We start from the raw sequence: 16,245 nt of genomic DNA, 5'->3' as shown, positions 1-16,245 counted from the left end.
AGAATAAAAGATAAAAATTGTTACTGATTGTGGGGAAATGGCGGGATTTCCCCGAGTCACAACTCATTGCACACGATAATAATAATTATCACCTTCCCATGCATTACAGCTATACTTGAATCAAAGTATTCTTTGCTTGAATAGGGCAAGGTTCACTGTATATTGGATTATGATATTATAGTGTAATATCAAATCTTTTTTTTTCTTCTCAATTTCAACTAAAGTATCGAATATTTTTACAAAGACACGAAAAATAAATCTATTCCAATCAATCCATGTTTACAATAATTTGAACTTAAGATATGAGCAATTGTAGATGACAAAAAATAAAATATATTCAGGCCAATGGCTAAATTGCTAAAACGCTAACACCCATATTATGGAAATACCACAAAATACTATACGAAGCAAACTATACTGCGCATGCGTGAATCCCAGGGTCTGCGATGACGCAAAGGTTCGTTCATACTACCACCGCATTTGCGATGCGTTGCTTTGCGATGCCGATATATCGATTACTTTTGCCGCAACTCGTCGCATTTCCAAGTTAAAATGTATTTAACTTTATTGCGATATCGCAATGCAGTATTTTCAGTACAATGCGATGCGGTATCGCACCGCATCGCAATGCATCGCAACGCAATTGCGGCGTAGTATGAACGAACCTTGTGGCATTAAAATGCCACAAAATACATTTTTAAAACATGAGTTGTTGTCAATAATTATTGCTTTGAATTAATTTATCACCAAAAGTTAAAAATCGAGAAAGGTAAATTAATTAGCAAAATAATAGATCCAGTTGGTTGTATATGATTGGTTGACGCATTCACGTGTCAAGCGATATCGCTGGGAAGTTGAGATTTCTTCAACTTGCAAAAGCGACGTCGTTTTTGCCTCCGCGATTTGAATCGATTGATCGGCTTGACGCTCTGGAAATGTAAGTAAACATTGAAGATGCGTGAAAATCGCTTTTCTGCGATCGAGTATAAATTCAGCTTAAGTGTTATATGCTCACGGAATCGCTGCCCGGGGCAGCGTAACCCGTGTAGCTACCGGTCCGTGATCGTGTGCTTGGCATGCGGGGTCTAAGGTTCGAATCCCAGGGGTGCCAAGTGACTTTTCTTTGTTCATCTACTCTCCTTTTTCGTTTCGATAGCAAAAAGCAGGGTTGGCTTCCGATAGCAAAAGGCAGGGTTGGGTGTTATGGTTAAAGGTCAATTATGAAGACCAAAGTCTATACTCGGGATCGAGGGGCGAAGCCATCCTTGTTTTTAGAGTTAGAGAAAAATACACAATTCTTAAAAACTACACACATATCAAAAGATGGATTTATTGCATAGATATCATATATTGCCATCACTCAAAATGTTAATTTTGCACACACACAAACTCTCATTGTCCCATCCCAAAAAACTGGCCGAGACCATACCAAACAAAACCTTACAACTTACCCCACCCCTTATTAGCTGGACCGTAGCATAGCCATGGAACAACTGTCACCCTCCAAACACTGGAAAATTATGCACACTAACCCACACACAGACTAACATAATATTGCACAGGAATTGGTATACATGCATAAATTAAACAAAAAATAAAGCTACTTCGAGAATCTGTCAGAAGTGCACGATTTGGTTGCAAAGTACTTTGCATCATTTATCATGCCTAAAAATGCGATTGGGCCCCATGAAAGTGCCATGTGGTACGCCACCGAATATAACACTATCCAGTCTCAATAAACATATATGCTTTGGAGAAATCAGTAGCCTACTGATGCTGTGTTTTTATGCGATTGTAAATATCAATAAACATGCACGACATTCCCTTTTAGTTACCATGATTATTGCAATTAGTCAGAAATTCATTTGCAAACCCTCACTTCTGCAACTTTTGCAGGGCACGATGTCAATGACAAAGTGCGAAGTTTATCAATAGCGGGGGCGCTAATTAGCTCGAATGCGGAATGAACGTCACATTTCTTCTTTATATAAAAAATTCTTCATCTCAGTTTTGCGCATATGGACACACGATGGTGAAGTTGTTGATCATGTTCAGGTCAGACCTATATATGTGACGTGTCATGTCAAAAGGAGACACTTTTGGGCAGGTTATGAATTTTGAGGTTTTTACATATCTTAAATATAGAGATATTTTGCTCCACAACGCCGTTTTCCCAAATGAATTTGGACATTCCTAAGCAAAGATATTGAGTTCGGAAGTTATGGTATTATAAAATTGGAAATTGAGATATCGGCCTTTAAAAATATTATTGACAATGTTGAGAGTGGGAATTAACTTGAAAAATGTCTCAAAAAATACAAGATGCCAGTTACATTCCGGTCTGGAACTATGAGACAATATTTTTAACATTAATAACATCACAAATTAGCAACAAACCCAAATTGTGAAAAAATCACCCACCAGCAGATTTTGGCTATTTCTCCATTTACGATCCTGCCCAAAAGTGTCTCCTTTTGACATGACACGTCACATATGTTATTTGGGTAATAGCCTATTTGACATGTTTGATATTAATAAATTCAACGTCAATTTTCTGGTTCACGACTTGCGACCTTCGCGCATCTTAGAGTATACAAACTTTGAATTTCATTCAGATTGCCTGACTACTCTCAGTGATCACTGTAAAGGGGAAATTGGGAAAGAGTACATACAAGAGAGAGAAATTTCACCTCACTCCTTTTGAGTAAGATTCACTTATTTCAATCTGTTAGGATTGAATTTTACCCTAGAAAGAATGAAAATTACTTATTCAATTTCACTAGGCCTGAACATTACAGTGATCATTGTCACTCTTTAAGGAGTCTACTCGGAGTTTACAAAAGGGCAATCTACTAATAATCCGCGACGTTTTTGCGCACGGTGCGTTTTTGCGTTAAGACAGACGGTTGCGACATACGTGCCAGTGGCGTAGCCCCCTCCCCACCCAACATCGATTTGAAACTATATAAAATCCCATAAGAAAACTGCCAAAAATCGCTTGTGCCCCGCCCCAATCAGGACCGGTGCTCCCAATCATGGTACCCTCCCCCAGGATGACGCACGCTATAGCTACGCCACTGGTTCGGTGCAACAGACGGGTTTTGGTTCTCCGCAGCTCTTATGTTCTCATCTGTGATTTTCCCGTGATTACGTACCTTTCTTGGTGGATTCGTTCTTCTTCTAAATGTGTGTCGCTGCGGAAAACGCTACGACAAATTTTTGCCGCAGCGGAAACCGCCAGTCGCTTGCGATTTTTCGTTGCGACAGATGTAGTGGTTATTATAATTTGCGTCTTCTGCAGCGGTTAAAAAAAATTACACTGCAGAAAACGGAAACCGCCCGCAAATATAAAGGTAACCATCCGATATCTTGCGGGCGTTTGACGGTGTTTCTCACATGCTATATTCTCGCACTGAGCATCTGCCGCTGCAGAAAATGTCTAGAAGTACAGAGCCATCCCGAGAAAGACATGAACCAAGCAATCACCATGGTCACTGAGCAGAAAATAAAGGCCGAGAACCGAAAGGCACCGCGGAGAAAGCTTTCAAAGACGTCGGACTATACGATGACCTTATGCTTTAAATGAGCAAAAAGTATTCCAGAAAACGTCCTTAGCTTGCATTTTGGAAAAAATAGGCCTACGTATTCCTTTGTCTTCACGTTAAATTAAAGTCAGAAACCGAACTCGAATACATAAAATTCTGTTTTTCTTGTTGTTGTTACTCCTAGAAAGTCCGACACCAAGTTTTGAAATTGTAACTTTCACGTTTGAACTTTTTTTTATAACTTATGAGTTTGTGAGTCCATTAGGATTGGCAACCAAGCATCAACAATATGTTAAAAAACATTTATCAGAAGAATTGCGTGATGAACACTTTAAATAATCATCTCAAAAAAAGTAACTACCCCCCTTAAATAATGGCCATTATTCAAAAAGAAGCTACCGTATTGTATTACAAATCTGTAAAATGCGTTGGACGCATAATTTAGTTCTGCGCATTTGACACCTCATTTGACACGATAGCCCAGAAAACAATAAAACACCGTTCAATTTAATATAGTGAGGTCCAGATTTGAAAGTTGCACTTACATACAACGTTTTACAATACAAAAACACTCAGATATCATTACACAGATTTCCTTCCATTACACTGAATGCAAAATCAATAGAATTTGCTGCAACTTTCAAATCTTGGGCTAAATTGATTTAAATGTACGCTGTGACGTCAATATTTAGTCAATTGCTACAAAAGAGGTGTCAAAATGTGCAGAAATAAATTCTGCTTCCAACGCATACAGATTTGTCAATCACCTGTTTTTGAATAATGTTCATTATTTAAGGGGGTTAATTACTTTTTTTGAGATGTTTATAATAGATATTACTCCGGGGGGGGGGGGCACTCACGTAATATGGCTGACGATGTGCGGCCACATTTACACCAATTTTTAACTCGCTCTTACGCAATGACCTTTTTTGTTTCGCTGTCTCCAAAACACCCCCTGTTTTTAGAAGTTAGAACAAATGCCTGCTAATAGTTTACCGAATGACATCGGGGGTTTTTTTCTCAAATTTTCTGAAAATTTGTATCAACAACTTGTTCCCAGTCTCACGGAAAGACCCCTTTTTTTATGGGCCTGCTCAAATCTCTCTATTTCATTTTCGCTCGGGGCCCCTGAACCCTCAGGGCCCATGGACTTCGTCCACACTGTCCGCCCGCTTCTTTCGCCCCTGAGCAAAGAGTTCAAATGTCAGTTGGGTTCAATGGCCTGTGTATTTTCATTTATCTTCTGAACTTCACATCACACCATGCATGGTGCAAACTTCTTTTTCGAATCCCTTGAACTTGGTACACAATTTGCCTCCATTTTTACGAAAATCTTTCATTTTGACCCCCTATTCAACATACAAACTTTGACATTGGAGGTGTTGAGCTTCATAACTTGATGACTGCATGTCCTAGGCGTACAAATGTTACATTTTTGTTATCCATCAGTAAATAATGTTTTGAAATTAATTTGGAGCAAGTTAAATTTTTACCCTCTGTACTACCGGGTGTCCCAAAAAAGGGTTACAAGGGGATTTAAAGAAATGTAAATGTCATTTACATGACATAATCGATGGCCTCTACTTGTACCCCTGTGAATGTCAAGGTCAACTTGCGTACTTAGCCTGCACATTCCATGCATTCCTGAGCAAGCTGTTTATGTGACTTAGAGCAACACGAGGCTCATTACCGCCGTCACAGCTACCGTGCATTTGGCGGGGCATTTGATTAGGCCCAGCCATGGCATGACAGATCCAGTATTTTATTCTGATGAACAGGAAAGAAAACGGGTTAAGCTTTATTTCAAAAGTTCAGTCAGAAATGTACAATATTTTATAGTATATAACACAGCAGCGAGTTCAACTCAACAAAACCCAAAAAGGCATTAATGCAAACGATTGTTATTTATTTCACTATGTTGATGACAGCAGATACAGTGGCAGAAACGCCTTCACCAAAAACGTGTTCTTCTCTAATGGCCACCTTTCTTTATTTATTACCACGAGTCAAGAAGCTCTAAAATAATGTTTTGAACCCCTCGGTTAAAAACTAATTTTGACCCCTGTGGAAATAATGGTTGGTCAGTTCAATTTGGTTGCTATGCATGCTTTGTTCTGATTGTTACCAGGACACCTTTTGATGGGCCAATAGGTGATCATGATTTGATCAGGCTCAGTCTTGTATGTCTGTGGACCACCATTATTCTGTCAGAATTCATCCAGACAAGTCATGTTGAAAATATTTTCTCCCACCCACCACTCCCAATTTTAATGCTATTGAATGTTTGTTTGAAGCCATTGGAAAAGGTGTGGGAAATTGCTTTTATATTAAAAGTTACTATGTTATAGTTAATTAAAATTTTGTTTCCATGTATAAGAGTGATTGGGCATAAATTGTGAAAATTGTTAGCATATGTGATATCTGCATAAGTTTATTACTTGTAGTATTTAGGGCAAAGTTATTAATTACAACATAGCTAGGGGTGTGAAATTGAACATATCCATCAGTTTATAGGCTTTTTTATATATACAACGAGGATATCAGTAAAGTTTGTTGTGATAAAAGTAAAAAGACTCACCCTATGCTTGGCTATATATTGAAGAAAATTTTATACAGGTATTTCATCTTCTAGAAAATATAGTTTGGGGAAAACTCTTCTTTGAACTAGTTAAATGAAAGTATCTTTATGTGCGATTTAAGAGTTGCTATACAAAGGATTACTCGTACAATGGTAAAACAGACAAGTTGGGCAATATTTTCTAACATGTATTAAAATATGTACACTATGCCGGGACACTATGTATACTCTATATATTTTCATATCGGATTTTATATCTAATTTAACCTTTAGGGAATTTCTCCCGTAGGATTTCAAGAAGCAAACTCCTTGGAAAAACAGTATATATCCATGCACAGTTATGGTAAAGGTTTCAGCCCACTGATACATGTATATTCATTTGTTTTGCTCCCATAGGTAGGTTCACTGGGGAGGTAACTTAGGTAGGTTCATCTAGGTGCTGATTTGGGATCATTAGGGACGCACCATTAGACTTCAAGGTGGAGGTAAGGAAGTTTTGAAGAAAGAAAAAAAACTTCCCTTACCAACACTAAAAAAAAACCTTTCCCCACCTAACTGTGTATAAATGCATGATATTAAAAAAAAACTTGCGGCGAAAAAAAAGACTTCGGCGAAATTTTTTCCCCGACCCCAACTTCCTAAAGCCCCCTTGAAATCTAATGGTGCGTCCCCTATGTAAGCTCCCTTAGGCAGTTTCACTGGGGAGATAACTTAGGTAGGTTCATCTGGGTCCTAATTCATTCTAGTAAGCTCCCTTGGGTTGTTTCACTGGGGAGATGACTTAGGTAGGTTAATCTGTGTCCTAATGCATTCTAGTAAGCTCCCTTTGACAGGTTCACTGGGAAGATGACTTAGGAGGTTCATCTGGGTCCTAATGCATTCTAGTAAGCTCCCTTGGGTTGTTTCACTGGGGAGATGACTTAGGTAGGTTAATCTGGGTCCTAATGCATTCTAGTAAGCTCCCTTTGACAGGTTCACTGGGAAGATGACTTAGGAGGTTCATCTGGGTCCTAATGCATTCTAGTAAGCTCCCTTTGGCAGGTTTACTGGGAAGATGACTTAGGAGGTTCATCTGGGTCCTAATGCATTCTAGTAAGCTCCCTTTGGCAGGTTTACTGGGAAGATGACTTAGGAGGTTCATCTGGGTCCTAATTCATTCCAGTAAGCTCCCTTTGGCAGGTTTACTGGGAAGATGACTTAGGAGGTTCATCTGGGTCCTAATTCAATCTAGTAAGCTCCCGTCAGGCAGTTTCACTGGGGAGACGACTTAGGTAGGTTCATCTGGGTCCTAATGCATTCTATAGTAAACTCCCTTAGGCAGTTTCACTCACTGGGGAGATGACTTAGGTAGGTTCGTCTGGGTCTTGGTTTAATACAAATTATATTTCCAAAGTATTGTGGAAGCTGTTTTCCTTATGTGCATGCTATTTGGTTTATTTACAAATAAATGAATGTATGTTTTAATGCATGACAGAGGCACAATTGTTGCTAAATGTTTGATTTATTTCCTTCTGGGGTTAATTGATTTTTATTTCAGTGTACAACATTTAATTTTTCAATGTTTCTTTTGTGCAATAGGTTCAACCATTAAAAAAAGAGAAAATTGAAAAATAAAGAAAACATATGAAAACAAAGGCATGCTTATGTTCAACTTGTATGATCCTATGTACATTTTTGGGTCCTTTTCTTTGGTGTACCGGGGTTCAAAAAATAGGCCTACAGATTTGCAGACAAAATCGAATTCACTCAATTCAGCATACCCGAATTAACAAAAATAATGTTAGTTGTCAGCTTTTACTCAAACTTGTCGAACGACGCTTAAATAAACACATTTCCAAATAGAACCAATCTATAACTTCATGCCAACTTGTAGCCTACTTGGCAAACGAAATTTCAAAGTTGATGTCAAAATTGGGCGTGAAAACTTGTTCAATGTCTTTAATGAAATTGAATTTTAACGTCTGTCAATTTATTAATCTTTTAATTATTTCATACAAAGATCTAATTACCGAATACTGGCACATATCAGTATTGACGTCAATGCACCTTTTTTACGATACACTCTTTTGTTACACGGTCAGAAACAGTACGGCATGCGGCAGTAGAACGCCGGCCGCGTAGGTTCCCGAAACCGGCGTATAACAGGATCTTGCCAGAGCCACTCCGTGCTAATTCTTCGTCAAACGATGAATGTAAGTTCTGTATCAAAGGATATATAATTAAGGAGCACTTTAACAATATCTGGATTTATTCTATTTGCGTGTCTTAAAGGGGGATCAATTATCAAAAAAAGTAAGTCCATTCCACATTGTCTTTCCAGTATCAAATGCAGCCGCGTATGAGTTATGCTGAGGTTTTATTTAGGCCCAAGTCATAATTGAATCTAGATGTTCAGTAACGTATCCGGGAAGCTTTATTTTCCACACAACATTCGACAATTTTAGTGCAAACGCTTAGGGGTTAGATGTAAGGGTAAGGGTTAGATTAGGTTTAAGGTTATACTGCTAGAGTAAAGGTAATACATGTGTGTTGACAGAAAAATATGTGCCTTATAACCAGGAGGGCATAGGATTTGGGCCCGGACTTGGGAGCCATCGCATGCCAGCCCTGGGAATAGTGAATTATTTAATATATAAATGAAATAAATGAAAACCGATTCTGGGAAATAAATCATATAATTATATAATGTTATTTAAACCTGAATTAATCGTATTGATAGAGTTTAAACCGATGAATTAATCGGTCTTGTCAACGCAACTTGAGTGGAATTTATAGTAACTGACACTGTACTTAAAAGATTTTTGCGTTGCTCTCTATACCACTTTGTAACATAGGCTTATTTCCAAAATAAACACCGGATATTTACCAGGTAGGCCTACGATACAATATTTCAACCATCAGAATACCTTAGTTAAATATCTTTGCACCAAAACCAACTTGAAAACATAGGTCTAAGGATTGATATTTTAAGTTATAAAGTTTACATAAAAATATTGTCACGCCATGTCATTCGGCAAAGATATACCAAGTTCTTTACCGTGTCGAATAAACATGGGCACGCAGGAGAGAGATAGAAGACAGAGAGAGAGCCTCGTAGGCATAAAAATACATGATCCTTTCTTCACGGACGCATTGGATCTGGAAAACGTACACTAACGGCATACTTGTGTCCGGGACTTGTGATGTGTGAAGAAAACTCAGGAGTGGTGGGATAACGTAACATTAAAAAGGGTTATACATTCAGTGGCTTTAGCCTCCAGCATGGATCCTCTCTGGAGTTTTGCCGACGAAGCCACCAGCAAGGAGCCCTATACGGTGCCAAAAATGCTTTAAACGCCATAACCGACCCATGTTTTGAACATAATATCGCGGGTTTCTTTGTGCTTTGTAGCTGTTTCAAACTAGCGAAAATAATCAAAATGTCACTCGTTTCCGCCGACTTGGAAGAAAACAAGCAACATTGATCAGATTCCAAGCGGCAAACTCGTGTAAACCTTGGCCCATACCAACATTCAGTATAATATTATCGGCTATAGCTGTCGCACGCGATTTGCAATTTGCATATGTGAAGCAATTTTTCCTGGGAAGCATCGACATTTGACAAAAACTGATAATATAAATACCCAGACTCACATCAGAAGCCGGACTTCTAGATCAAAAATAACTTTGTTCGCCTGAACTTTAACTTTAACAAAATAGTTTCTGCATTGTACGTTCTATTTTCATGATTTTTGACGAACTATAGGCCTACCTCTTAGCCCCGTTAAACATGACCCTGTTAAATCCTGGATCCGCAATACAGTTACTGTACTTCCAAATTTTGCAACTTGCAAGCTAAGGCTTTCGTTATTACAGAACTATACACAAACAAATCTCAATCCGGCCTGGATAATCATGTGATGTGTGTCTTTGTCTCACTGATTATCATGTCAAAAGTTACACTATTTTAAATCTGTGTACAGGTATAGACAATCACAATAATGAAAGAACCCCCACCAAAGTAGTAGGTTCATGCCAATGGTGTAGCCACACTGTACAAACAAGTGTTAATATATTGACAATATTTGAACAACACCTTTTTAAACACATAACACAAATTTATTAACACATAATTCCATGAAAGTGTTAACATTCAATTCTTTTATTAATAGTTTAACACTAAAATTTAACATACAATTTTCAAAACACTTTAACGGAAGTGTTCAACTTATAACAGATGAACACGTTCACCAGTGTTAAAAATGTAACATTTTTATATTTAAGTTAGTGTTAATAAATGTTGAAATTTCAACAGAATTATGTGTTGGTGTTAGAATTGGTGTTAGGCCTTTGTGTTAAGTGTTGCTGAAATATTAACACTTGTTTTAGGCTGTTAAGGATAGGGTAAGTATGGAGGAATCGTCCCATGAAATAGCATGTGCCTGTCAGATTATGTAGTGGCTTTTTTAAATTTTGTTTTTGTCATTGCAATTTCATTAGAAAGATCAGAAAACAAACAAATGATTAGAAAATATTGGAACAAAAACACATAAATCATCCAGAATAATTAAACAACACACACATTTACATTCCACACAAACAAATGATCATGCAACCAAGCATTATCTGATTAAATGAGTATTTTGTGATTCTAGCATCCTCTTTTTATGTTATGTTTAAGTATATATCAACAAAAAAAAGTTTATTCCCAAAATTTCAGTTCTTAGCATTTGCAAAATATACATGAAAATGTATATTACTTGCTCCACAGGCTACTATGTGCTGTAATTTCGTTCTGTTAACAGAACAAATACAAATTTGACGATATTTTTGCTAAACGAATCAATCTGCTATGTTTTGCACACGATGACAAATATTATAGCCAATGCTTTCCGGTGGTATACAAATCTCAACTTTTTTGAGAAAAGTGGGGGATGAGGCTATGGATCACAAAATGCCCCTTTAAATTTACATGCACAAGAACAAGAATTAAAGAGACAAAGTTGATCAATCTATACATATTGTGTCAGAAAAATATATCATATTTATTCAACACATACAAAAATCAACAACATAACAAATAATTATATATACAGAAATTATATACAGTATCTGAGATACAAACAAGAACTTTACCAACCGTATAGAAAGAATTTTCATAGTATGCTAATAATAGCATCAAAAACAGCTTGAAAATATAGCATTTATACATAATAGGCCTCTTGGAAACCTCTGTAAAAGTGAGTTACATGATAGAAAAAGTAATTTCATGACATTTGAAAGTGCAATATCCATACATGATTTTAGAAAATTCATTAGACAAAGTACTATATAACCTCTTAATTTCACTAGGTATTTAATTTCCCTAGAAGCCTTAATTCGCTAAATTAAATACCTGTGAATTTGACAGTTTTACATTGAACTGTAAACATGAATTGCTGGATTAACAAAATTTAATACCCACAAAACTGGATGTAATTGACAATTAGCAAAATTAAGTACTAGCGAAATTAAATAGCTTTACAGTACTTGATGCTCAAACCTGTTTTTTGCCAAATTGGTCACAAATTTTACCTTTTTACCAATAAACATTGCATTGCCAAATATCTCGCCCAAGTAAAGTTTCAATACAAATTAGAAGGATATCCTTCTTATTTGAACTATCTCAAAAGTTACCATTACTTATTGTTACATTATGCAATAATTAAGTTGTTTTAATATGTTTTCTTGCAACTTGTGTTTACAAGCCCAATAGCTCAACAAAATACCAGTTTGCAATGGGATGAAAATGCTTTATGATTACCAAAACAATTGTGCACAATTACTTATTTTATTTGCAACTTGTGTGTTTACCAAAATACCAATTTTCAATGGGATGAAAATGATTACCAAAACAATTGTGCAGAATTACTTCTTTTATTTCTTGATATTTAGACACATTTTGGCTAGCAAAGTTACTGGTACTTTATTTAAATTGCCCACTCTATAAAATAAGGTACAAAATAAGGTACAAAAATAATTGTAATAATTGTACATGCTGCAAGTTTGTGTGCGCTAAAGCCAGGATTTGATCTTGTGTATTGGCCTTCACATGAAATCACTTTCATGTTTGTTGTTACATGTACATGTACACTCTCTGATAGAATAAAGGTTAAAGGTCACAGCAATGTTTATGGCATTGATTAGTCATAGCATTGGATCTTATGACATTAACAAAAGAAAAAGATATCAGCTCAGGTCGAATATATTTATTGTTATTTACGAAACACGCTATATGTATACCCAGCATTAATGTATTACGGCGAAAAATAAACATGCCGGTATTAGATGTTCCAAAATGGTGCATTTTTATTTTATTTTATTTAAATTTTTATTTGTTGGTGTCATGATTTATGGTTAACATATATGTTTCAAATCCAACAACTCAGTAACAAAGTAGGCTGGGTGTGAAAATAATAACTTTGTGGAAAATTATCATTAAGTGTATTGATATGTGATGTCATCTTGCTTGTACATAAATTATATGAATACTAACAAAGGCATATTATTTGGGAGGGATTTCTGAAATGAAAAAGAAAATTAAATGCAGTAAATTGCTCCCTATAATGAAATGTGTGCACCCTATACACCTAGGTTTCATTATCATTGAGGTATAGGACTTTTTATTTTTAAGGAGAAGAGCAGGTAAGGCAACTACTTGATTATATTTCTACATGTTTATACTACATACTCTGAAAATTTTAGAAAATTCATACGAGTCCGTTTTTTAAAATCACATTTTGTTCCTAAAATGGGGGTTATAAGCGCCCTCAACGGCACTCTCTCCATAGAGCTACATGTAAAGACCAGTTATAGACAAATGGCCCTAAAATAAAACGGACTCGCATTTAATTTCTTCAAATTTTGCATATGATGTAGATTTAACATCTGGAATGTAATGCAAGTGATGTCGTTGCTGCTCTTCTAAATTCATTTTTAAAATGTCCGCCCCAGACCAAGGTGTATACAGAAAACAAAACTATAAGGTCCGTATGCACAAAACAAGTTAGACCAAGTCTACACCCACATACCACATGGAGGGTTGTTGACCAGGTATGATCCCTTGTCTAACATCTAAAAATGTATAACAAAAATAACATTATTCCAACTGAGTAATTCATTTTTGTAACAAAGAAATCAAATACAATAAGCATATAAAGCCCAAATAACAAACTGTCACCTTGTACTGATACCCAACTTAGTATTTTCAAGCTTCAACATTTTAACCATATCAGATTCATTAAATTGCTTTACTTTTTTTAGATTTCTTTTTCATAAATCAGGTTTGTTTCATAATAAATAATCCAAATCACACATTCCTTTTGGAGTAAAAATCAAAAGCCACCTCAGGCCGGTCTTCCTCTCCCCTCTGCAAAATGTATGTAACATTTACCCATTTCATATAGTACAAAATATTTACATCGAATGTACAAAGCTTTTTACATAATATATATACATGTATATACATAAATTAATTCTTCATAAAAAAATAAGTGAAGAAAATATTAACAACAGGTGTTTTGAAAACATTTTGCTGGCAATCATTACTCTCTTAATATCATGAATTGAATTTCTGAAAATCTATTTGTTTGTATTTGCTATGAAATTCTAACATAGACGTTAGAGTTTCAATCGATCAGACATGAGAATGATCATCCATGAAAAACCTGGAGCATTTGAAAAAAGCCTGAAAAGGTGTGTGAAATTGGGCTAAAAAAAACCAAAATGGGCTGAAAAAAGAAAGTAAGGAAATTTGTACAACAAAAAAGTCTGAATTCAGGTTTAAACCTGGAAATTCTCATGCCTGATGCCCTGATCTATTAGATGTGAGAAAATAAGCAATAGTAACATTTTGAATAACAGTGCAGCTCCTGGTTGGTGCATGGGGTTGGTGGTTCAGAGAAGTTTGGAGACAGGAATCTGGCAATTTTTGAAACAAAATTTAATGGTGGCCTCAAATAATGTAATTTTCTAAGGCTTTTTAATTTGACTTCGGGTACTAATGAGGGTGAGATTGGGGGTACTGAGGAGGGCGAGATCAAGTCTTGGGGCTCCGACACTGAAAATGTTCAAGCACAGACAGTTAAAACTCGTCAATACCATCCCCAAAGGTTTAGAGTTATGACACCTCACATAAACACCTACAAATATAGTTTCTTCCCCCGGACAATCATAGAATGGAACGCCCTACCTCCTTCCGTGTATATTGCCAAATCAGTTGACTGCTTCAAGAGTTGTATTAATAATATGTAATTTAATGTATTTTTCTTCAGTTTTGTATAGCCATGTTGTATTCAACTGGCGCCTTTGATCACCTCAACTAGATATTGCTTTCATGCAACTTTGTTGAGTATTTATGTAGATGTAGAGATGTGGAATCCAAGATATTGGAAATGGAAAGAGAAAGTCCAATACATGTAATTACAACCTGTGTTGGAAATAAATTTTGAAACAAGGTTGCATAAAGTTTAAAACAAGGTTGCATAAACTTTGACGCAACTTAATTACTTCCCTAATTGAATATGCATGCTTTCTTTTGAGTTTGTCCATACAGCAAAACTGATAAACACTATTTTTAAATAAAAGCACTTCAATATGTTTATACTTTATATATAAAAATATAGGTGTTGCATACCGTCAGTGGCACAGCCAGGACTTGGGTGTGGAGTTGGGTGTGGCCAGGCCCGTAGCAAGTATCTTTTGTAGGGGGGTGCTGATTTTTAAAAGGCAGACTTTTCGAGCATGAAATACAAGCATCAATGGGTGGGGTGTTTGACAGGTATTTTAAGCTAGGACTGAGACATACTTTTTGGGGAATCATTTGATTATAGGGTGTCAAAAAGGCCAAAAAATTAAACTATCATGGCAGCCAGTATCCCACAGATGAGGGCAAGAGGGGGAGAAGAGGTCCCACAGGGGGAGCTGTCCCTTGACCCCACCCTTGATAATTGCATGCAATTAAACACATGTATGTTCTATTACATGTTGATATTGGTGATATTAACATGTTAGAGTGTTTATAATGTGCTTATTGACTTTGTATTAATATATATCCAAATTTATCTTTTTATTTGTTATTTATACTTACAAGTAATATATAGAAATAAATGTGTTGAAGTGTTTAAAAAGTGTTTTCGTCCTTTTTTGTGGTATATATTAAAAACAATCAAATAGATTTACAAACTCAATTCGTGACATTTTGAGAGATACATAGTAGTTACAGAAAAATCACAAATTATACTTATCATAAAACTGCAGATACAAAGTAATCCATGCAAAGACAAACCTTTCATATAGACTGGTAAATATACCCTGTGAAATGTATGCAGCAATATCATTAACAACATTTATATTTTTAAAAAGTTGTAAAAATCAAAATATGATCAGAAATAAAATCATCCCATTGATATAGCACAAATGTAAAATCTTCAGTTTAACCAAGGGTAAGTGTGGTGGAGTACTAAAATAAATTTCCCTCTTTCTTTTAAGAAGCTACAAATTGAGAACCTTGATGTAAAAAAAAGGGTGAAAATAGTTTGAAAAAAAAACATGTATTTATACAGATAATTATACCAATTTGATGGAATTCGGGAATGGTATAAATTTGGTATCATTATTGGGCAGGTAAAATTTCTAAAAGTACCCGTGCACCTTTTTGGTAGGAAACAATTGGATCATTGTGAATAGTCCAATTGTAAGGGACCATTTTAGTCCAGCTGGTATATATGTTTTAGAATTATTAGGCCAACTGGTAAGAGTATGAAAAAATAAAGTATAGACCTGACTAAATAGGCCTATATTTAAAAATATAATATGCATCTTTATCACCCATTTTCTCTGAAATCATGCAATCAGTCAGCTTCTCCTAAAATAGATACTGGCTAACACCCCCTGGGTAAATTTCATGAGCGGTACTAGTTATAATAACATTTGAAGAGTACAGAATCAAAACATGATACATGCCATAGCTGCTGTGTGTGTGTGGGGTGCGTTGGGGGTGTGTCACAGAGGAGAAAGAAACAGAGCGCGTACAACCAGTCAAAGTCTCAGCATCACCCGATAATGAGGGCTGATTGTTCCATGAAATGCGACAGGTGAGATTGC

At 36.0% G+C, this 16,245-nt stretch overlaps 1 long non-coding RNA gene across 4 annotated transcripts in view; it reads left to right on the top strand.

Annotated features, from left to right (window-relative positions):
• Positions 1-16,245, top strand: part of LOC140155601 (uncharacterized) — a 71,310-nt gene that overhangs the window by 8,080 nt on the left and 46,985 nt on the right. Inside the window, exon 1 of one of the 4 annotated variants that reach the window (XR_011859404.1) lies at positions 8,048-8,315. The exons of 2 other annotated variants lie outside the window; for them this stretch is intronic. This is a non-coding gene — a long non-coding RNA (uncharacterized lncRNA). Of the gene's footprint in view, positions 1-8,047; positions 8,316-8,339; positions 8,416-16,245 lie in introns of those variants that run through there. One more of the 4 variants, XR_011859405.1, reaches the window with a different exon arrangement.

The sequence above is a fragment of the Amphiura filiformis genome, chromosome 6, assembly GCF_039555335.1.
Source record: "Amphiura filiformis chromosome 6, Afil_fr2py, whole genome shotgun sequence".
Classification (NCBI taxonomy): Eukaryota; Metazoa; Echinodermata; class Ophiuroidea; order Amphilepidida; family Amphiuridae; genus Amphiura; species Amphiura filiformis.
This window is presented reverse-complemented; position numbering and strand designations above follow the sequence as displayed.